Below are 22,659 nucleotides of genomic sequence, written 5' to 3'. Positions count from 1 at the left end.
CGGATTTCATGGTTTCTGACATTGATATAGGCTGCTAGCGCTGTTTTATATATTTTTCATTGGGTACAACCAGCCTGCCAGATTCTCTTGCGAGTATCGCAAGTAGCTGCTATAGCCGCTATCAATAATCACTGTATCCCCCCCCCCCAACGGGAGAAGACAACGGCCCCGGCAGGAGGGATTCCCCTGTCAGCACAATCGTTTTTATTTACTCGAAATATCCGAATTAACGAAAACTCGTTTAACAAATTTTGTGAATATTCGTAAATTCGAATATTTAAAAATTTGGAAATTCGAAAATTGCTGAATTTGAAATCCGTAAATTTGAAAATCTGAAATAATAACTAACTAATAATAATAACTATTACTAACTATTAAATTATAGGTATTGGAATTTCCTTTCAAATTTGGCTGTTAGTGAACGAATTTGAATTTATCCGAAGTTACAAATTATCCAAAATAACGAATGCTGTATCTAACTGAATGTAACTAATTATTATTATTATTAATAATAATAATCATAATAAAACATTTGTATTAATATTATTATTAATTTGTTCCATTCCATTCGTTTTGATACAGCATTCATTATTTCGGTTAATTCTTAAATTTGCATAAATTTGTATTCGTTACGTTCACTAACAGCAAAATGTGAAAGGAAATTCCAATACCTATAATTTAATATATTTAATATAATTTAATGGTTAGTAATAGTTACTATTATTATTAGTTAGTTGTTATTTCAGATTTTCGAATTTTCGAATTTATGAATTTTTGAATTTGGATGATGGTACGGTTTATGACCTGTTATCCTTGACTACATGAGGCCATACTCACAATTTGTAAATTTATGAATTGTTGAATTTATGAATTTTTTAATTTTAGAATTTTTTAATTTATGAATTTTCGAATTTATGAATTTTCGAATTTATGAACTTTCGAATTTCCGAATTTTCGAATTTATGAATTTTTGAATTTATGAATTTTAGAATTTTCGAATGTATGAATTTTCGAATTTGCGAATTTTAGAATTTATTGATTTTCGAATTTCCACGTTTTTGAATTTATGAATTTTTGAATTCATGAATTTTAGAATTTTAGAATTTATGAATTTTAGAATTTATGAATTTTAGAATTTTAGAATTTATGAATTTTAGAATTTCCGAATTTTAGAATTTATAAATTTTAGAATTTATGAATTTTCGAATTTCCGAATTTATGAATTTTTGAATTTATGAATTTTCGAATTTTCGAATTTATGAATTGCTATCATAACAAATGACCCAAAAAACAAAAAAAAAGAAAGAGAGGAAAACGAACACATATTTCAGCAGTGCACATGTCTATTGGTGGCGGAATCAAAGCAATTGCAACCTGTGGTTGCAGCAAAGAAATTCACTCCGTGAATGGCGGGCCTAAGCCAACAGGGGATGACTGGCATTTGAGAGGCGGCGGCCTGGGGCTGATCTGTGTCAGACATTTTCTGAGCCGGCATCTCAGTCCAGAAAGTAGATGGTCATCCTGGATGATGCCTGAACAAAGATGGCGCCGTCCTTCTGGTATGTGAAGCTATTGTCAGGAGGGAGTCCTGTGTGAGAGGTAATAAATACCCGGAAGGGTCACACGGACACGTGACTCGGCATGCTGCTCCTCATACTCCTCTCAGATGACAGCTCCACTTCACCACGTGGTGCCAAACAAATTGCGGTTCTGAATCTGTAGATGAGAGAATTGCTCACAAGTCGCACGGAGGAGCAAAGTGCGTTGTGTTGAATTTTTTTTTTTGTCATTTCAGGCACTTTGCATGGAAGGGATGGCGCCCGGGCGTGAGTGCGTGTTGCCACTGCTGTATAAAACATGGCGCAGACCCCCCTCCTCCCCCGCAGAACGTGAGCGTCTCCTCACAGATGTCCGCTGCATCTGCCGCACGCGCCTCGCTCTGCGTGTCAACAGTAATTCACTTCAACAGCTGTCTCTGCTGACAAGTTCGGTGTCACCCTGCGATGTGGGGGGAGGGGAGAGCGGGGGGAGGGGGGGCTCCTCCGCTGTACCACAATGTGCTGAAAATTAACTGCCACAACGCCGGGCGCCGCCAATTGTCTTCTGTCTTTGTTATAATAAAGAATATCACCGACGTCCTTCAACTGATACAAATCTGAGACAATCCGATACATTGTCCTCCCCTGTGTCTCTGTACAGAGGAGCTTACACTCTAATGTCCCCTCCCCCCACAGTCACATCAGTCTCTGTACAGAGGAGCTTACACTCTAATGTCCCCTCCCCCCACAGTCACATCAGTCTGTGTACAGAGGAGCTTACACTCTAATGTCCCCTCCCCCACAGTCACATCAGTCTCTGTACAGAGGAGCTTACACTCTAATGTCCCCTCCCCCACAGTCACATCAGTCTCTATACAGAGGAGCTTACACTCTAATGTCCTCTCCCCCCACAGTCACATCAGTCTCTGTACAGAGGAGCTTACACTCTAATGTCCCCTCCCCCACAGTCACATCAGTCTCTGTACAGAGGAGCTTACACTCTAATGTCCCCTCCCCCCCACAGTCACATCAGTCTCTGTACAGAGGAGCTTACACTCTAATGTCCCCTCCCCCACAGTCACATCAGTCTCTGTACAGAGGAGCTTACACTCTAATGTCCCCTCCCCCCCACAGTCACATCAGTCTCTGTACAGAGGAGCTTACACTCTAATGTCCCCTCCCCCACATTCACATCAGTCTCTGTACCACAGGAGCTTACACTCTAATGTCGCCTCCCCGACAGTCACATCAGTCTTTATACAGAGGAGCTTACACTCTAATGTCCCCTCCCCCACAGTCACATCAGTCTCTGTACAGAGGAGCTTACACTCTAATGTCCCCTCCCCCCACAGTCACATCAGTCTCTGTACAGAGGAGCTTACACTCTAATGTCCCCTCCCCCACAGTCACATCAGTCTCTGTACCAGAGGAGCTTACACTCTAATGTCCCTTCCCCCCACAGTCACATCAGTCTCTATACAGAGGAGCTTACACTCTAATGTCCCCTCCCCCCCACAGTCACATCAGTCTCTATACAGAGGAGCTTACACTCTAATGCCCCCTTCCCCACAGTCACATCAGTCTCTGTACAGAGGAGCTTACACTCTAATGTCCCCCTCCCCCCACAGTCACATCAGTCTCTGTACAGAGGAGCTTACACTCTAATGTCCCCTCCCCCACAGTCACATCAGTCTCTATACAGAGGAGCTTACACTCTAATGTCCCCTCCCCCCACAGTCACATCAGTCTCTGTACAGAGGAGCTTACACTCTAATGTCCCCTCCCCCCACAGTCACATCAGTCTCTGTACAGAGGAGCTTACACTCTAATGTCCCCTCCCCCCACAGTCACATCAGTCTCTGTACAGAGGAGCTTACACTCTAATGTCCCCTCCCCCCACAGTCACACACTATTATTATTATACATTTATATGGCTCTGACATATACCACAGTGCTGTACAGAGATCACTGAGCCAGTCACATCAGTCTCAGAGGAGCTTCTCCACCAGGTGGTGCTGTTGGCTCAGTCTGCTGGGATCTCAGCTAGAGGAAACATCAAGCCTGGGCCTGTCCTGCAGGCTTCTCCCCCAGCCCCCATGCAGTGGGTGGGGGGAAATAAAGGTGGAGGCTCTCCAGAGGTACTGAGGCCTACTCCATGTGCTCAAGCTGCAATGGATCCTGGGCTTGTCCCTATGCAAGAGGAGTCCTTACCAGTCCTCCAGGATAGAGTGGTGAACAGACTTCGCCACACTGCTAAAGAGGAACAGAAACTTGCTGTGATGACAGAAGATCTCAAGGAAAAGAGATCCCTGCAAAGTAAGTCTGGGAATAGTAAGAGGGAAGTCTCCAAGCTGAAGTCTCTGGACGAGGCACTGAGAAAGCAGGAGAAGTTGGTTGCTTCTTTGAAGGAAAGCACCGGTGTGTTAACCCCTTCCCGACCGGCGAACGCCGATGTACGTCGGCAGAATGGCACGGCTGGGCAAATGGACTTACCGGTACGTCCATTTGAATTCCCCGCCGTGCCATTGCGTGCGCGCCAGCCGGGAGCTCCGTGAGTCGGGCCGCGGGTCCGATCGTCGCGGGGATACCCGCGATCGCCTCACGGAGAGGACGAACGGGGAGATGTAAACAGCATCTCCCCGTTCTGCCTAGTAACAAGTGTCACTGATCACAGCTCCCTGTCATCGGGAGCTGTGATCAGAGTAATGACACTGCTAGCCCATCCCCCTACAGTTAGTAATCACTCCCCTAGGACACACTTAACCCCTCCCCACCCCCTAGTGGTTAACCCCTTCACTGCCAGTGTCATTTACACAGTAATCAGTGCATTTCTAATTGCACTGATCGCTGTATAAATGAGAATGGTCTCAAAAATGTGTCAAAAATGTCCGACATGTCCGCCATATCATCGCAGTCACAATAAAAATCGCTGATCGCCGCCATTACTAGTAAAAATTATTAATAAGAATGCCATAAAACTATCCCCTATTTTGTAAACGCTATAACTTTTGCGCAAACCAATCAATAAACGCTTATTGCGATTTTTTTTTACCAAAATTATGTAGAAGAATAGGATCGGCCTAAACTGAGGAAAAAAAATGTTTTTTTTATATATTTTTGGGGGATATTTATTATAGCAAAATGTAAATAATAATGCATTTCTTTCAAAATTGTCGCTCTTATTTTGTTTATAGCGCAAAAAATAAAAATCGCAGAGGCGATCAAATACCACCAAAAGAAATCTCTATTTGTGAGGAAAAAAGGAGGTCAATTTTGTTTGGGAGAAACGTCGCACGACTGCGCAATTGTCAGTTAAAGCGACGCAGTGCAGAATCTCAAAAAACGCTCTGGTCAGGAAGGGGGTAAAATCTTCCGGGGCTCAGGAGGTTAAAAGAAAAGTGTGAGAATGAGGAGAGATGCCAACAGATGAAGGAGAGTGCCTGTGCCAGTACCAGCCAGAGGGTGGATGCCGCAGTAATGGCGACAGTATGGATGGGGAGTAAGGAGTGGGTTCACATGGTGGCCCCAGTACTACCCCTGTCTCAGGATCTGTTGCACCCGAGTCAGTATCTGCCCCCCTCCCTCCCCAGCAGCCTGGGTCATCTCAGGAGGAGGTTGAGGAAAATGGAGGATTGCTGCAGACCATTATAGAAATGGAATCTCCCTTGAGTGGCAACAACCCATCAGATGAAGATCATGGGAATGCAGGCATGTATCCAGACAGAGAAGTTTCTGCTGACTGTGAGGAGTCCCACATGGACATTAACAGTGCAGAGCAGGAATGTCGCATGACAAACCAGATTTCAGAGGTTCCTATGCAGCCAGTTAATGTGTCATCTGTCCCAGTTATGAACTATGCTAAGGCTGTGTTGGGACAAAGTCATGCTGCTAGTGGTGGAAGGGAGCCAGTTGTGCGACTTTCAACTAATGCACCTTCTTCCATTAAACGCAGAAAGGTGGTACAGCTCAGGTGGGAAGGAGGAGGTATTCCACTTATCAGGAGGGAGGTTGTGCATAAGATCCTAGCCATGGGATTTAAGGCAGAGGATATTTATTCTCTTATCAGTCCGGCTGGTTCCTATCAATATGATTTATCATTTGTGCGTCCAGAGTCGCTGGATCTGTTTTGGGAGCGGCTTGAGCATGTATATGGGGGCCAGCTGGACTGGAAGGGGCTTGTCCCCAAAGTTGTCTCATAACAGCCCTTGATTAAGTATGTGACTATCCTGACAAGGAATGAGTCTTTACCCCCTGAGGATTTATGGGTCTGGTTGAGGAGGTTTGGTGAAACGTTTTGTCCCCTAAAAAAAGATTGAGGATGATAGAGGAATCTGGACGGGTGGGTGGTCGGTGTCAATGAGGTTGAGAGTGTGTGGGAATGTGGTCCAGCATTTGCCCTCCTCTGCCTTTATTGGTAGAGATAGGATTACCATCTTCTACCCTGGTCAACCTAAGCTGTGCCATAAATGTGGAGTCAAGAGACATTTCTCCTCTAAATGTCCAGAACAGAAGTGCTCTTTGTGTCAGGAACTGGGGCATCTGGCGAGGGACTGTAACATCATTAAATGTAACCTATGTGATAAGGTTGGTCACCCTTATAGCCAGTGCCCTGAGGCTTTGCACAATAAGCCAGAGTTAGTGGAGGAATTTTTCCGTCTGGATAGAGAAGAGTCTGGGTTGGCGGAGGTTGTACCAGGGAATCATAGTGTCTCTGTCCCACCAGAATCTGTGTCTGTGAGGCCCTCTGTGGTGTCAGTGTCCCCCCAGTCTGTGGTGTCAGTGTCCCCCCAGTCTGTGGTGTCAGTGTCCCCCCAGTCTGTGGTGTCAGTGTCTTCCCAGTCTGTGGTGTCAGTGTCCCCCTAGTCTGTGGTGTCAGTGTCCCCCCAGTCTGTGGTGTCAGTGTCCCCCCAGTCTGTGGTGTCAGTGTCCCCCCAGTCTGTGGTGTCAGTGTCTTCCCAGTCTGTGGTGTCAGTGTCTTCCCAGTCTGTGGTGTCACTGTCCCCCCCAGTCTGTGGTGTCAGTGTCCCCCCAGTCTGTGTCAGAAAATGTGGTTGTCAAGTCTATGTCTGCACCTATTGTTTCTCCTAGTATAGTGAAGACAGTGGAGGGTGCTGGACCAGAATGTATGGTGGTGCCAACCCCTCCTCCTCGGCGTAGCAGAAGTGCGGGTGGAGTGAGGGATGGATTGGATGATGGTGGAGGGGTAGGAGGGAAGGGCATGAGGGTGGCTGTTGCAGAATGCAAGGTGAATGATGTGGAAGTCAGGGTGAATGATGTGGGGGGAGGGGTTAATGGGGGGTTTTGGAATCACATCCTGATGGCGATTAAATCTCAAAAAGCCTGGATTGTGTTTAAGTTGAGGTTCAGGGTTTGTAGTTGTCATTAAAATATGTTTCTATGTAATCTTGTCAGGAAACGGTTTTCTTTACTTGCTGATGTAAGCAAGCTTGTTTTTGTTTAGTTGCTGTTTATTTTTGTGTAAATATGTTTTTATTAATGAACTGTATGTTTGTGTGATTTTTTTTAATAAAAAAAATGTACACTCTAATGTCCCCTCCCCCACAGTCACAACAGTCTCTGTACAGAGGAGCTTATACTCTAATGTCCCTTCCCGCCACAGTAATATCCGTTTCTGTACAGAGGAGCTTACACTCTAATGTCCCCTCCCCCACAGTCACATCAGTCTCTGTACAGAGGAGCTTACACTCTAAAGTCCCCACCCCCACAGTCACATCAGTCTCTGTACAGAGGAGCATACACTCTAATGTCCCCTCCCCCACAGTCACATCAGTCTCTGTACAGAGGAGCTTACACTCTAATGTCCCCTCCCCCCCCACAGTCACATCAGTCTCTGTACAGAGGAGCTTACACTGTAAAGTCCCCTCCCCCCACAGTCACATCAGTCTCTGTACAGAGGAGCATACACTCTAATGTCCCCTCCCCACACAGTCACATCAGTCTCTGTACAGAGGAGCTTACACTCTAATGTCCCCTCCCCCTACAGTCACATCAGTCTCTATACAGAGGAGCTTACACTCTAATGTCCCCTCCCCCCACAGTCACATCAGTCTCTATACAGAGGAGCTTACACTCTAATGTCCCCTCCCCCCACAGTCACATCAGTCTCTGTACAGAGGAGCTTACACTCTAATGTCCCCTCCCCCCACAGTCACATCAGTCTCTATACAGAGGAGCTTACACTCTAATGTCCCCTCCCCCACAGTCACATCAGTCTCTATACAGAGGAGCTTACACTCTAATGTCCCCTCCCCCCACAGTCACATCAGTCTCTGTACAGAGGAGCTTACACTCTAATGTCCCCTCCCCCCACAGTCACATCAGTCTCTGTACAGAGGAGCTTACACTCTAATGTCCCCTCCCCCACAGTCACATCAGTCTCTGTACAGAGGAGCTTACACTCTAATGTCCCCTCCCCCCACAGTCACATCAGTCTCTATACAGAGGAGCTTACACTCTAATGTCCCCTCCCCCCACAGTCACATCAGTCTCTGTACAGAGGAGCTTACACTCTAATGTCCCCTCCCCCCACAGTCACACACTATTATTATTCTACATTTATATAGCTCTGACATATACCACAGTGGTGTACAAAGAACACTCAGCCAGTCACATCAGTCTCTGTACCAGAAGAGCTTACACTCTAATGCAGGTTGGTTAATTGTATACTGTGTATATATATATATATATATATATATATATATATACACACTATATTACCAAAAGTTTTGGGACGCCTGCCTTTACACAAAGTCTTAGTCCGTAGGGTTCAATATTGAGTTAGCCCACCCTTTGCAGTTATAACAGGTTCAACTCTACTGGGAACGCCGTCCACGAGGTTTAGGAGTGTGTCTATGGGAATGTTTGACCATTCTTCCAGAAGAGCATTTGTGAGGTCAGGCACTGATGTTGGACGAGAAGGCCTGGCTCGCAGTTTCCGCTCTAATTCATCCCAAAGGTGTTCTATCGGGTTGAGTTCAGGACTCTGTGCAGGCCAGTCAAGTTCCTCCACCCCAAACTCGCTCATCCATGTCTTTATGGACCTTGCTTTGTGAACTGGTCCAAACCATTTCATGGAGGGGGGATTATGGTGTGGGGGTTGTTTTTCAGGGGTTGGGCTTGGCCCCTTATTTCCAGTGAAGGAAACTCTTGAGGCATCAGCATATCAAGACACTTTGGACAATTTCACGCTCCCAACTTTGTGGGAACAGTTTGGGGATGGCCCCTTCCTGTTCCAACATGACTGCCCACCAGTGCACAAAGCAAGGTCCATAACAAACTCGGTAGAGCTAGTAGGGCTCATGGTTGAGGACCATGAGATAGCAGTACAGAAAGGGGGGCTTTTCTCACAAAGTCCTGGTATAGAATCAGCCCATAGCTTGCACCCCCTTATAGAGTAATTCAGTGTCCTTCCCATCTCAGCGATCGATCTCCTCAGGGCTCTACACAAGTGTCACTAAACCCCAATCATAAAATTGATGAATAAATGGTGTATTCCACGCTGTTCATACTCACTCATCACTATGACATTCCTTTTCTGTATTCTGCAAAAAAAAATCCTGGTTGATCCCGCTGCTCTCTATCTCCCCCTTCTGTCCATGTCCCCAATTCAGTTGAGGATTTTGCAGAGCAGTGTTGGCAGCTCTGCACATGCTCAGTTCTCAGTGAGTTTCTATGCTGAGGATTTCCTACCTATCACATCTGAGCAGCCCATGTGACTATAGAGTCACACATGTGGGCGTATACACAATGACAGGCCACTCCCCCTCCCTCCTCCTTCATGTCCATTAGACATGTGCGCTGCCGAAAAATGTGTTCATTTTTCGTTTCATTCGTTTGTTTTTTTTTCCTCCTTTTTTTTCCTCGCATCATTCGTTATGATCGCAGTTTGTAAATTCGAAAACTCGTAAATTCATCAATTCAAAAATTTGTAAATCCATAAATTCGAAAATTCGTAATTTTGTAAATTCATAAATTCAAAAATCCAAAAATAAGAACGAACGAAAATCCGAAAATTCTAAAGAATAAGTAACTAACTAATAATAACTAACTATTAAATTATAGGTATTGGAATTTCCTTTAAAATTTGGCTGTTAGTGAACGTAACGAATACGAATTTATTCGAAGTTACAAATTATCCAAAATAACGAATGCCGCATCTAAACGAATGGAACGGGATGAATTAATAATAAATAACAAAAAGTTTTTATTATTGTTGATATTGTTATTTATTTCTATTAATTCATTATGTTCCATTCGTTTAGTAACAGCATTTGTTATTTCGGATAATTCGCAACTTCGGATAAATTCGTATTCGTTACGTTCACTAACAGCCAAATTTGAAAGCAAATTCCAATACCTATCATTTAATAGTTAGTTATTATTAGTTAGTTAATTAATTCTTTAGAATTTATGGATTTTCATTCTTTCGTATTTACAAATTTAAGAATTTACGAATTTTCGAATTTTCGAATGTACGAATATTCGGAGAAATTTGTTAGTTATTCTTAGTTAATTAATTCTTTAGAATTTACGGATTTTCAATTCTTTCGTATTTAGGAATTTACGAATTTTCGAATTTATGAATGTACGAATGTACGAATTTTCGAATATTCGGAAAAATTTGTTAAATGGGTTTTCGTTAATTCGGATGTTTTTTAAGGATAAGTAATAAAAAGTTTTTATTGTTATGAATATTGTTATTTATTATTATTAATTCATTACGTTCCATTTGTTTAGACGCGGCATTCGTTATTTGGGATAATCCGTAACTTTGGATACATTCGTATTCTTTACGTTCACTAGCGAATAAATTAATGAATTACTTGTATAGCGCTACAAATGAGAACTAAATCGCCTCAAGGCGCTTTTGCCGTCAGTGTCCGTCTGGGTCTCCAGAAGAGATGGGTCTTGAGCTTCTTCCTGAAGGCCAGATGGTTTTCTTCCATGCGGATGTCCGCGGGTAGAGCATTCCATAGCCGTGGTCCTTGGACTGCGAACCTTCTTTCTCCTTTTAATTTATAACGGGTCTTGGGGATGTGGAGGAAGTTCTGGTTAGTTGACCGGAGGGGGGCGACCTGGGGTGTAGTGCTTTATTTTGTCGCAGAGGTATTGCAGGGCTTTTCCTTGTGTACATTTGTGAGTGAGGCAGAGGGTCTTAAATGTAACCTGGTCCTTCACGGCTAGCCAATGGAGGGTCCTCAGGGACGGGTTGATTTTTCCAGCTACCAGTCTGACTGCTGTGTTCTGGACAATTTGTAGACATGAAATTTGGTATTTGGGGAAGTCCTAGGTAGAGGGAATTTTCATAGTCGAGTCGGGAATTGTTGATTGTTCCAAGTACTGTTGCTGTATCTCCTTCCGGGATGAAGGGAATGAGTCTACGCAATAGGCCAAGAAGGTAGTGGGATCCACTGACTACTGATCCTATTTGTGCATCCATCGTCATGTTTGAGTCAAAGATAACTCCGAGGCTTTTGGCTTTAGTGCTGGGGGTGATGGGTTGTCCGAGAACAGTGAGTGGTGTGGACATCATGCCAGGGTTTTTGTTTTGGTGTGCGTGGAGGAAGAGGCGTTCTGTTTTGGATCCGTTGAGTTTAAGGTAGCTCTCGGTCATCCAATCGTCGATCAATGAGAGACAGTTTTCCAGTGCCTGGTATTGGTCTTTTTTGTTGGTGATGCGTAGGTAGAGTTGGATTTCATCCGCATAGGAGTGATAAAGCAGGTCCTGGTTGCTGATGATTTTGAGGAGTGGGCGGAGATAGATGTTAAAGAGCACGGGCAACAGGGGTGATCCTTGAGGGACTTTGCATGTAATTTTTTGTGCTTCCGAAGTGAAAGCTCCTAGTTTCACTTTCTGAGATCGGTTCTCTAGGAAGGATGCGAACCAGGGTAAGTCTGAGTCTGCAACTCCAGCTACTTCTATGAGACGAGTGAGCAGGGTTTTGTGGTCTGCTGTGTCGAAAGCTGCACTGAGGTCCAGCAGCACCAGGAGACACGATTCTCCCTCATCTGCTGCTTCAAGGGTGTCATCCCAGATTTTGAGGAGTGCAGTTTCTGTCCCGTGGCCAGGGTGGAAATCAGATTGTAGTGGGTCCAAGAGTTTATGGGTGTCCAGATGGAGTTGTAGCTGTTATACTACTGCTGTCTCGATAATTTTGGAGATGGTGTTGAGGCTTGTGACAGGTCTGTGGTCGTTTGGGTCTTTGGGATCGAGGTTAGGCTTCTTTAGGAGGGGTTTGATTGTGCCTTGCTTGAGGGAGGTCGGGACGATTCCTTCTTTAAATGACTGGTTTATGAGGTATGTTATGATGGGTGCCAGGATGTCGGTACATTCTTTCAGAAGTTTTGTGGGAATAATGTCGCTTGGCGATGTGCTGTCTCGGAGGTTTCTGATGATGGTTTTGGTGGTGTCAATGGTGATTGGGACCAGAGTAAATCTCGGTGGTTGTAGAATCTTTGTGTGGTTTTTGTCTTCTTGCTCTGGCCAAGTGGGTTTACTGGCTATGTTCTGCTGAATTATTTCCCGAATGGTTGCGATTTTGTCAATGGAAAAAAATCAGATAACTCATTGCAGAATTCTTGTGTTTCGTTTGCTGGAGACTCTAAACGGGTGGGGTTCATAGTCTGGGCGACTAGTTTGAAGAGTGCTCAAGGACATTTTATGGATTTTGAGATGGTTTTGGAGAAATGTTCTTTTTTTTTGCTATGAAGATGGCTTTGTGGTATTTTGTGGTGAGTGATTTGGAATTTGTGCGGTTTTCCATCATTGGGTTCCTTCTCCAGGCTCCTTCAGCTCTTCTGCGTTCTTGTTTCAGTGATGTAAGAGAGTCATTGAACCTGCCCGAATTGTTTTTGCGGGTGGGTGCTCTGCGTATTGGTGCGACTATGTCTGCTGTCTGTAATAATGCTGTGGTAAAGGAGTTGAGTGTGTCTTCAGTTGAGTAGTTTTGGGTTAACACCGCTATTTTGTTAGATAATGTAGTTTTGAAGAGTTGTGAGTATAGTTTCTTCTGTGATCTTGTCCAGTATATTGTTGTTAAGTGTGTTGGTATTTGGTAAGTGATGTTTGTTTTTGATAACGTGGTGGTCAGTCCATGGCAGTGGCACGTTATCAAGTGTGTTAATATCAATGCTTTGTTTGAAGATGAGGTCGAGGGTATGGCCCGAACCATGCGTGGGAGCATTTATCAGTTGCTGCAGGCCTAGTGCTTCCAGTTGGTTGATGCGACCAAATTTTGAAAGGAAATTCCAATACCTATAATTTAATAGTTAGTTATTGTAAGTTAGTTAATTCATTCTTTAGAATTTTCGGATTTTCGTTGTTTCGAATTTCTAAATTTTCGAATTTATGAATTTTCGAATATTCATATATTGGGTTTTCGTTAATTCGGATGTTTCCGGATTAACAAATTTGTTGAAATTCGTTAAAAAACGAATTTGGAACGAAACAAATTGCACATGTCCACTAACCAGCTAAACACAATGGGGGGGGGAGGGATATTACATGTAGATTGATGGAGGCTTCACCTCCCTCTTATTCTAAGGCACAGGCTGGAGGGGGGGTGACACATCCTGTGACTGGCAGAAATCCGCCCACACCATGTTACTGCCAAAAAATAATAAAGATTTGATTTCATATATATATATATTTGTATGACAATTTAAAACAGTTTATTGATATTCATTATTTATTTTTACTCTGTATTCCAAAGGCTGTTTTTTCTTTAATTTTTATGTTGAACATGTGACCAGCAGCAGAGGACTAGAAGCTCCTGCTGCTTATGTTTCCCTGCAGACAGACTGGGAGAGAGCCACACAGGCATTCCCTGAAATCGTGTCAAAATCACAGGAGCAAAATCGCAGAAAAATTGCACGACTTTCAAGTCGCGGCAGTGTGAAAGGGGGCTTAAGGTGAAAAAGCCTTCTGTGCTGCAGCTGCCCCCCTCCCCCCCTTTTCTTACCTGAACCCATCTGTTCCAGCGCGATGAGGAGCTCCAGCCGCTGTCTCTTTCCTCATTGGATAGATTGATAGCCGTTGGCTCCCGCTGCTGTCAATCAAACCCAGTGACACAAGAGCGGGGCTGAGTCCGGCTGTCTGTGTCAATGGACGCGGCAGCGGGACTCGTGAGCGCGCCCGCGCGCTGGCCCTCCCATGAAAAAACAGCTGTGGGGGGGCACCCCATAAAGAGGAGGAGCCAGAAGCGCCAAACGGGGAACCCTGAAGAGGAGGATCGGGGCCGCTCTGTGCAAAACCCATGCATAGTGCAGGTAAGTATAACATGTTTGTTATTTAAAAAAAAAAAAAAAAAAAAAGCAGCTGCCCCCCAGACCCCCCCCCCTTTTTTTTGTTTGTTATTAAAAAAAAATTACCTTTACAATCACTTTAAGCTTTGACAATAAAACCTGGAAGCTGATTGGTTTATATGCAGAGCTGCACCAGATTTTGCACTGTGTGTGTTTAATATGACTTTAACATCTCTCCCAGCCACCATCTGGGCACACCTCCCCAGGGATTGGCTGAGACCTGAATATTCTGACCAGTCATTTATAATTCTCCCTAAACTCTATAAACAATCATTGCTCCTCCGGATACAGCGGCAGCCAAAAACGAAATGTGCCGAGCAGCCTAACTAGGAGGAAGCTACAATATTGTCCTCGTACGTTTCGTCCACGGAATGTACACCACTTAACCCCTTTAATCCTGGGTGCCCCCACCCCCTTTCCTGCCCAGGCCAGCTTTCAGCACTGTCACACTTTGAATGACAAATACTCAGTCATGACACAATGTACCCAAACAAATTCCTATCATTTTCTTTTTTTTAGACAAATAGAGCTTTCTTTTGGTGGCATTTAATCACCACTGGGGGGGTTTTATTTTTTGCTAAACAAACAAAAAAACATTTTTCCTAGTTTCTGTTATAAAGTTTTGTAAATAAGTAATTTTTCTTCTTCACTGATGGGCACTGATAGGCGGCACTAATGAGGCAGCAGGTGAGGTGGAAGTGATGAGGAGGCACTGTTGGGTACTGATAGGCGGCACTGATGAGGAGGCACTGATGGGAACTGTTAGGTGGCATTAATGGGGTGGAACTGATGAGGAGGCACTGATAGGAGACACTGATAGGCGGCACTGATGAGGAGGCACTGATGGGAACTGATAGGTGGCATTAATGGGGTGGAACTGATGAGGTGGCACTGATAGGAGACACTGATAGGCGGCACTGATGGACACTGTTAGGCGGCACTGATGTGGAGGCACTGATAAAGAGGCACTGATGGGCACTGACATGCTTCACTGATGAGGTGGCACCCTTGAGGAGGTACTGATGGGCGGCACTGATGAGGAGGCACAAATATGCAACCCTGGTGGGCACTGACAGGCATCACCGATGGGCATGAAAGGCAGCACTGATGGGGCTGCACTGATTATCACTGAGGAATGCCGCTTATCGACTCTCCTCTCATCATGCATTGTCAGCGTGAGGAGAGGAATGCCGATAACCGTATTTCCTGTTTACACTGTGCTCAGCTGTGATTGAACACTACGTCTACGTCATAGGCTCTTTACCATGATCAGTGATGCACTGTACCAGCGACACCATGCACCACCGATTGTCGCCCCTGGGGGGCGCTCATGAACGGCGCATTCTAAAGGACGTCATATGATGTCCAGTCAGGATGGGAAAGCCACCACCTGGCTGTCATTTTGCTACAGGCCGGGCAGGAAGGTGTTAAAGGAGAAGTACAGGGAAAGCAGGTTTGGCTGGACTCCTGCTGAGATCATGGGGGGGTGAAGTTCATTCTGCACTTCTGTGATCTGTTTTCAGCAGACAGCTGGCTGAAGTCCGCTGTCTGCTGACGTCACAGAACCGGTCCAGGCTGGGGCAAGATCACGACAATAAAGTGAGGATCCCCCACAACCCTGGACCGGCAACCGGCTCAGCCTCTCCCACCCCCTCCACAGCCCAGCCCTCCAGTGAGCATGGGGGGCGGGGGTAGAACAGAGAGCGGTGACTGACAGTCACCACTCTCTGCTCGGGGAGCTGTGAGAACTGACCGATCGGCGGTGTTCGATCGCTCGGTTCTCAGTTTTTAGAGCCGGCGGGGGGACAGAGGCAGCATCCACCTAGGTAAGTCTGATTTTGAAAAAAAAAAACAAACAAAACCCTGAACTTCTCTTTTAAGCGATTGTGTCTGATCACCAAGAATGTGTCCAATAATGACCAATGGCCCTAAAAAAAAGGTTCAAAAACATGGCGAGGTCAGTAAATATTGAGCTGTTTTGAGTGCAATAATACATATATAATAGTGACAGAATGTAATTGTCTTCATTTTTTTTTCATATTGACGTTCACAGAGCCCGAAGAAGCGAGCTGGTTAGCCCATGAAACGCGTCGTGCCCGATATGTGAATGAGGGGAGACAACGTGAAAATACAATTATATAAGTGAGGTAGAATTTGTTTTATGGTTAATGTAACTTTATTATTTACTATCTATAAATTCCCACGTCAGTAACCAATCAGCTTCCAGGTTTTATCATCAAAGCTTAACTGACCACTTGAGGACCGCCCGCCCTCTTGTTGAAAAGCTACCACAACACCCCCCCGGGTATCCTCTTCAACGAGGGACCGTCCTCTTCCAGATAAAAGTGGTCTCTGCAGGGATTCGCAGCGAGATCACTTTTATCGGCAGCGGGAGAGGTGACCACTCCCCTCCCTCCCACCGCGTTCTGGTCGGAGCCGCCGGTAGCGGCGGAGACGATCCGATCCTTTCCCCTGACAAGCCTGGACTTGAGTGAGGGAATGATGCTCCCCCCCCACTCGGCTCGTCAAACGTCACTTCCGCCCAACGCCCTTAAAGGGGAAATATTGAAAAAAAATACATTTAAAAAATTTTTTTATTGCATTTAAGTGTAAATGTGAGATCTGAGGTCTTTTTGACCCCCCCGGATCTCACATTAAAGAGGTCCTGTCATGCAAGGGATGTTTACATTCCTTGTAATAGGAATAAAAGTGACCCATTTTTTTTTTTTTTTTAACGGACAGTGTAAAAATTAAAAAAAAAATGTTTTTATATATTTTACTTTTTATTTTTTATTTTTACACTGTCCCAAAAAAAAAAAAAAAAAATTGGGTCACTTTTATTTATTTAATGTAAACATCCCTTGCATGACAGGACCCTTTTTAATATGAGATCCGGGGGTTAAAAAGACCTCAGATCTCATATTTACACTTAAATGCAATAAAAAAAAAAATTTATCTCGCTCTAACGATCGCAGCGATACCTTACGTGTGTGTGGTTCGAAAACCGTGTACATATACGGGCGCGACTTACATACGGGTTCGCTTCTGCACGCGAGCACAGAGGAAAAGGGGCGCGTTAAAAAAAAAATGTTTTTATTTATTTTACTTTTTATTTTTAATAATAAATAAATAATCGCATGCAGAAGCGAACCCGTACATAAGCCGCGCCCGCATATATACACGGTGTTCGAACCACACACACACACGCATGTGAGGTTTCGCCGCGATCGTTAGAGCGAGAACAATAGTTCTAGCAAAAGACCTCCTCTGTAACTCAAAACTGGTAACCTGTAGAAATTTTTAAACGTCGACTATGGAGATTTTTAAAGGTCTAAGTGTGTCGCCATTCCACGAGCGGGCGCAAATTTTGAAGCGTGACATGTTGGGTATCAAGTTACTCGGTGTAACATTATCTTTTTTAGTATAAAAAAAAAAAAAATATTGGGCTAACTTTACTTTTTTCTTATTTTTTTTAAAACAAAAACCTGTATTCTTTCCAAAAAAATATGCCATTGTGAGACCGCTGCGCAAATACGGTTGCCGGTGAATGACAGAGCCGGAGTGCCTCTTTACACGTCATTTGTATATTTTTGAGGTCTGGCTCCGCAGCGCCTCGTAGTAAATATTGTCCTCTGTTCAGCTCAGCCGCTGATTGCCAAAAACACTCAACAAATTAATACCGCGAGCTGCAATTATCATCATCACCGAACATCAACACCACCGATTATAGGAGATCATCTCCTTGGATTACAGAGTTATTTCCATTCATCGGTTTGTATTATCGTATTATGTGTAACGCTGGGCTCCCCGCACCCCAAAAAACATCCCTTCAATCATAACCCATCCCCCAACAGGATTTAGACGCAGTAGTTTTGTGTGAGACATCAAGTAATGCACAGAGGTTGGAGTTTTATCTTATAACATTTATATTATTATTATTATTATTTTTATTATTATTATTATTATTATTATTATTATTATTATGAAGAATCTATATCTTAATGGTATTATAAATATTAGTGGTTGTAGTATTATTTTCAGTAGTAGTATTAGCCTTGAATATTGTTGTTATTATTAGTACTATTATTAGTTGTGGTAGTAGTAGTATCGAAAGTATGAGTAGTATTTTATTGTTGTTAATAGTATTATCCTTTATTAAATCTGTTGTTGTTGTTATTTCTTATTATTATTATTATCATCATCATCTTTATCATTTTAATATTAATAGTATTATTATTAATAGCCGTAAGTATTTGTAATATCAATGTTGTTGTTGTTATTATTATTATTATTATTATTATTATTATTATTCATAGAAGTATTATTTTATTATCATCGTTGTTATTTTTATTAGCCTTTATTATATCTTTTCTTATTATTCTCATTAACAACAACAATGATAATACCAATAATTATCATCTTGAGCAGGGCCCTCTGATTCCTACTGTATCAAATTGTATTGTATTTGTACTGTTTACCCTCAAGTTGTAAAGCGCTACGTAAACTGTTGGCGCTATATAAATACTGTATAATAATAATAATAATCTTTAGCATTTTAATATAAATAGTAGTAGTATTATTAGCCTTGCGTATTATTACTATTATTATTACTAGTAGTAGCAGTAGTATTTTATTGTTATTATTTTACTATTACTACTACTAGTAGTATTTTATCATTGCTGTTATTACTATGATTAGCCTTTATTTGTTGTTATTATTTTTGTTAACAATAATTATAATTTTTATCATATTATTACTATTATTATTACTAGTAGTAGTTGTAGTAGTAGTATTTTATTGTTATTATGTTACTATTACTACTACTAGTAGTATTTTATCACTATGTTATGTTATTACTATGATTAGCCTTTATTTGTTGTTATTATTTTTGTTAACAATAATTATAATTTTTATCATATTATTACTATTATTATTACTACTAGTAGTTGTAGTAGTAGTACTTTATTGTTATTATTTTACTATTACTACTACTAGTAGTATTTTATCATTGCTGTTATTACTATGATTAGCCTTTATTTGTTGTTATTATTTTTGTTAACAATAATTATAATTTTTATCATATTATTACTATTATTATTACTACTAGTAGTTGCAGTAGTAGTATTTTATTGTTATTATTTTATTATTACTAGTAGTAGTAGTATTTTATTGTTGCTGTTATTACTATTATTAGCGTTTATTTGTTATTATTTTTGTTAACAATAATTATAATTTTTATCATATTATTACTATTATTAATATTATTGGCCTTAAATATTATTATTATTAGTAGTAGTTGTAGCAGCAGCAGTAGTATTTTTTTTTAAATTATTATTATTAGTCTGTATTATATTGTTTGTTGTTATTATTATTATTACTTTAGTACTAGTAGTATTAGTAGTAATAGTATTCTATTATTATTAACTTTTTATTAATATTTAATTCATTAATAATTAGTATTATTATTTATAATCATATATATAATTACCTTTATTGGATAACTTCATTATGTCCCTATAGTGGAGAATAGAGAGGTCAATGGTCTGGTTGTGTTGTCTGGATCACAAGACTGGCACAGAAATCTTTTTCCAGAGAAGAGAGTTGTTTCCGTGCCCCCGGAGTTTGCTTTAGGATGACAATAAAAATCTCCCCCTTCTCTCCTTCTCAAAAAATCTCCCCCTTTCCTTCTCAATAAAAATCTCCCCCTTCTCTCCTCCTCAGTAAAAATCTCCCCCTTCTCTCCTCCTCAGTAAAAATCTCCCCCTTTTCTCCTTCTCAATAAAAATTTCCCCCCTTCTCTCCTTGTCAATAAAAATCTCCCCCTTCTCTTCTTCTCAGTAAAAATTTCCCCCTTCTCTCCTTCTCAGTAAAAATCTCCCCCTTCTCTCCTTCTCAATAAAAATTTCCCCCCTTCTCTCCTTCTCAATAAAAATCTCCCCCTTCTCTCCTCCTCAATAAAAATCTCTCCCTTCTCTCCTCCTCAGTAAAAATCTCTCCCTTCTCTCCTCAATAAAAATGTCCCCCCTCCTTCTCTCCTTGTCAATAAAAATCTCCCCTTCTCTCCTTCTCAGTAAAAATCTCCCCCTTCTCACCTTCTCAATAAAATTTATCCCCTTCTTTCTTTCTCAATAAAAATCTCCCCCTTTTTCTTCTTGTCAATAAAAATCCCCCACCTTCTCTTCTTCTCAATAAAAATCTCCCACCTTCTCTTCTTCTCAATAAAAATCCCCCCCCCTCTCTTCTTCTCAATAAAAATCCCCCCCCCCTCTCTTCTTCTCAATAAAAATCCCCCCCCCCTCTCTTCTTCTCAATAAAAATCTCCCACCTTCTCTTCTTCTCAATAAAAATCTCCCCCTTTTCTTCTTGTCAATAAAAATCCCCCCCCTCTCTTCTTCTCAATAAAAATCTCCCACCTTCTCTTCTTCTCAATAAAAATCTCCCCCTTTTCTTCTTCTCAATAAAAATCCCCCTTCTCTTATTCTCAATAAAAATCTCACCCCTTCCTCCTTCCAGCAAATATCTACCCCTCCCTCCCCCTTTGTAAATATTACCCTCTCAATAAAAATCTCCCCCCTTCTCTCCCTCTCAAAAAATATCTCCCCCTTCTCTTCTTCTCAATAAAAGTCTCCCCCCTTCTCTTCTTATCAATTAAAATCTCCCCCTTCTCAATAAATACCTCCCCCTTCTCTCCTTCTCAAAAAATCTCTCCGCCTTCTCTTCTTCTCAATAAAAATCTCCCCCCTTCTCTTCTTCTCAATAAAAGTCTCCCCCCTTCTCTTCTTATCAATTAAAATCTCCCCCTTCTCAATAAATACCTCCCCCTTCTCTCCTTCTCAATAAAAATCTCCCCCCTTCTCTCCTTCTCAATAAAATTTTCCTCCCTTCTCCCCCTCTCAAAAAATCTCTCCGCCTTCTCTCCTTCTCAATAAAAATTTCCCCCCTTCTCCCCCTCTCAAAAAATCTCTCCGCCTTCTTTCCTTCTCAATAAAAATCTTCCCCCTTCTCTTCTCTTCAATAAAAACCTCCCCCTTCTCTCCCTCTCAAAAAATCTCTCCGCCTTCTCTTCTTCTCAATAAAAATCTCCCCCTTCTCTTGTTCTCAATACCCCCCCCCCTTTTCTTCTTCAGGTAAAATCTCCTCCCTTCTCTTCTTCTCAATAAAAATCTATAAAAATCTCCCCCCTTCTCTCCCTCTCAAAAACAAAATATCCCGCCTTCTCTTCCTCTCAATAAACTCCCCCTTCTCTCCTTCAGTTAAAATCCCCCACCTTCTTTGGGAGAGCTTCCCTCTGCTTTGTGTCATGTGACCTGTCAGAGCTGGGGAGGAGCCTGGGAGAGCTTCCCTCTGCTTTGTGTCATGTGACTGATCAGAGCTGGGGAGGAGCCTATAAGACCTTCTTTCATTGTGTCATGTGACCTGTCAGAGCTGGGAGGAGCCTGGAAGCACTTCCCTCTACTTTGTGTCATGTGACCTGTTATAGCTGGGGAGGAGCCTGGGAGAGCTTCCCTCTGCTTTGTGTCATGTGACCGGTCAGAGCTGGGGAGGAGCCTGTAAGACCTTCCTTTGTTGTGTCATGTGACCTGTTATAGCTGGGGAGGAGCCTGGGAGAGCTTCCCTCTGCTTTGTGTCATGTGACCGGTCAGAGCTGGGGAGGAGCCTGGGAGAGCTTACCTCTGCTTTGTGTCATGTGACCTGTCAGAGCTGGGGAGGAGCCTGGGAGAGCTTCCCTCTGCTTTGTGTCATGTGACCTGTCAGAGCTGGGGAGGAGCCTGCGAGAGCAGCATGGCTGCCACCTAATGGTGGTAATAAGGATTGCAGGCATTGAGCACTGTTCTAGAGCCCCCCCAGGTCCCCCACAGACAGCAGTACCATCACCCCTCTCAAGTTCCCGGCTTTCTTCCCCTAACATTGGGGTGTTCCCAGAATTTTTCTGCGTCACGTAAAATAAAGAATTCACACCATTGTGTAACGTAAAAAAGTGCTGCTGGCTGTTACGCACTGTAACAAAACACGGCTCTGAAAAAAAAAAAAATAGAAAATACAGTGAAAGTAACAAAAAATGTTTGCAAACAATTCCCTGCAACACATGAAACAAACGCAACACGTTTATAAACGCACGCCGGCGCATGGGGTGAGATTGCGGGGAGAATGCGCCCCCAACAGACCTTCGTAGTGAAGTACAAAGTGCGAACAGAAAATAACGAAACGCAACATCGGATCCGACTTCTATAAAGAGATTCCTTGTTATTAATAAAAGGTCTTACCGGGTCGCCAAGTCCCGGCTCTGCCCGCCTCGGTAACACTGATCCCGCCATGGCGTCCCAAGCTGTCAGTCTGTCATAAATACTCCCGCCTGGCGCAGAGCCGCGCCCGCTCCGCACTCAATAATGACCTCGCTGTGTGGGATTTGTATGTTTTCAGAAAGTGAACCTGTTTATATAACGGAGGTTCAGCTTCGGGAGTCAGAGACACAAATCTCCAGAGAATCCCGAGAGCGGACACCGAGGGGCTCATTCACAGCGGGGGGCGGGGCTCAGGCCGAGCGCACGCATTCCCAGGCAGCCCATTCACTTCAATAGGCTCCCCTAGGCATGGGAAACTCGCAAAAAAAAAAAAGATGCCGACACCATTTTTTTAAAATCGTACCACACACAACAAGCAAACTCCATGCAGATGGCATCCTGGATGGGATTTAACCCGAGGACTCCAATGCTGCAGGACAGAAATGCCAACCAATAGGCCACTGTGATTATTAATTGGCTTTCAGTTCTTTCAATCATGGAGGTTCCTCATCACA

The sequence above is a fragment of the Aquarana catesbeiana genome, linkage group LG09 (genome assembly GCF_042186555.1).
Source record: "Aquarana catesbeiana isolate 2022-GZ linkage group LG09, ASM4218655v1, whole genome shotgun sequence".
Classification (NCBI taxonomy): domain Eukaryota; kingdom Metazoa; phylum Chordata; class Amphibia; order Anura; family Ranidae; genus Aquarana; species Aquarana catesbeiana.
This window is presented reverse-complemented; position numbering follows the sequence as displayed.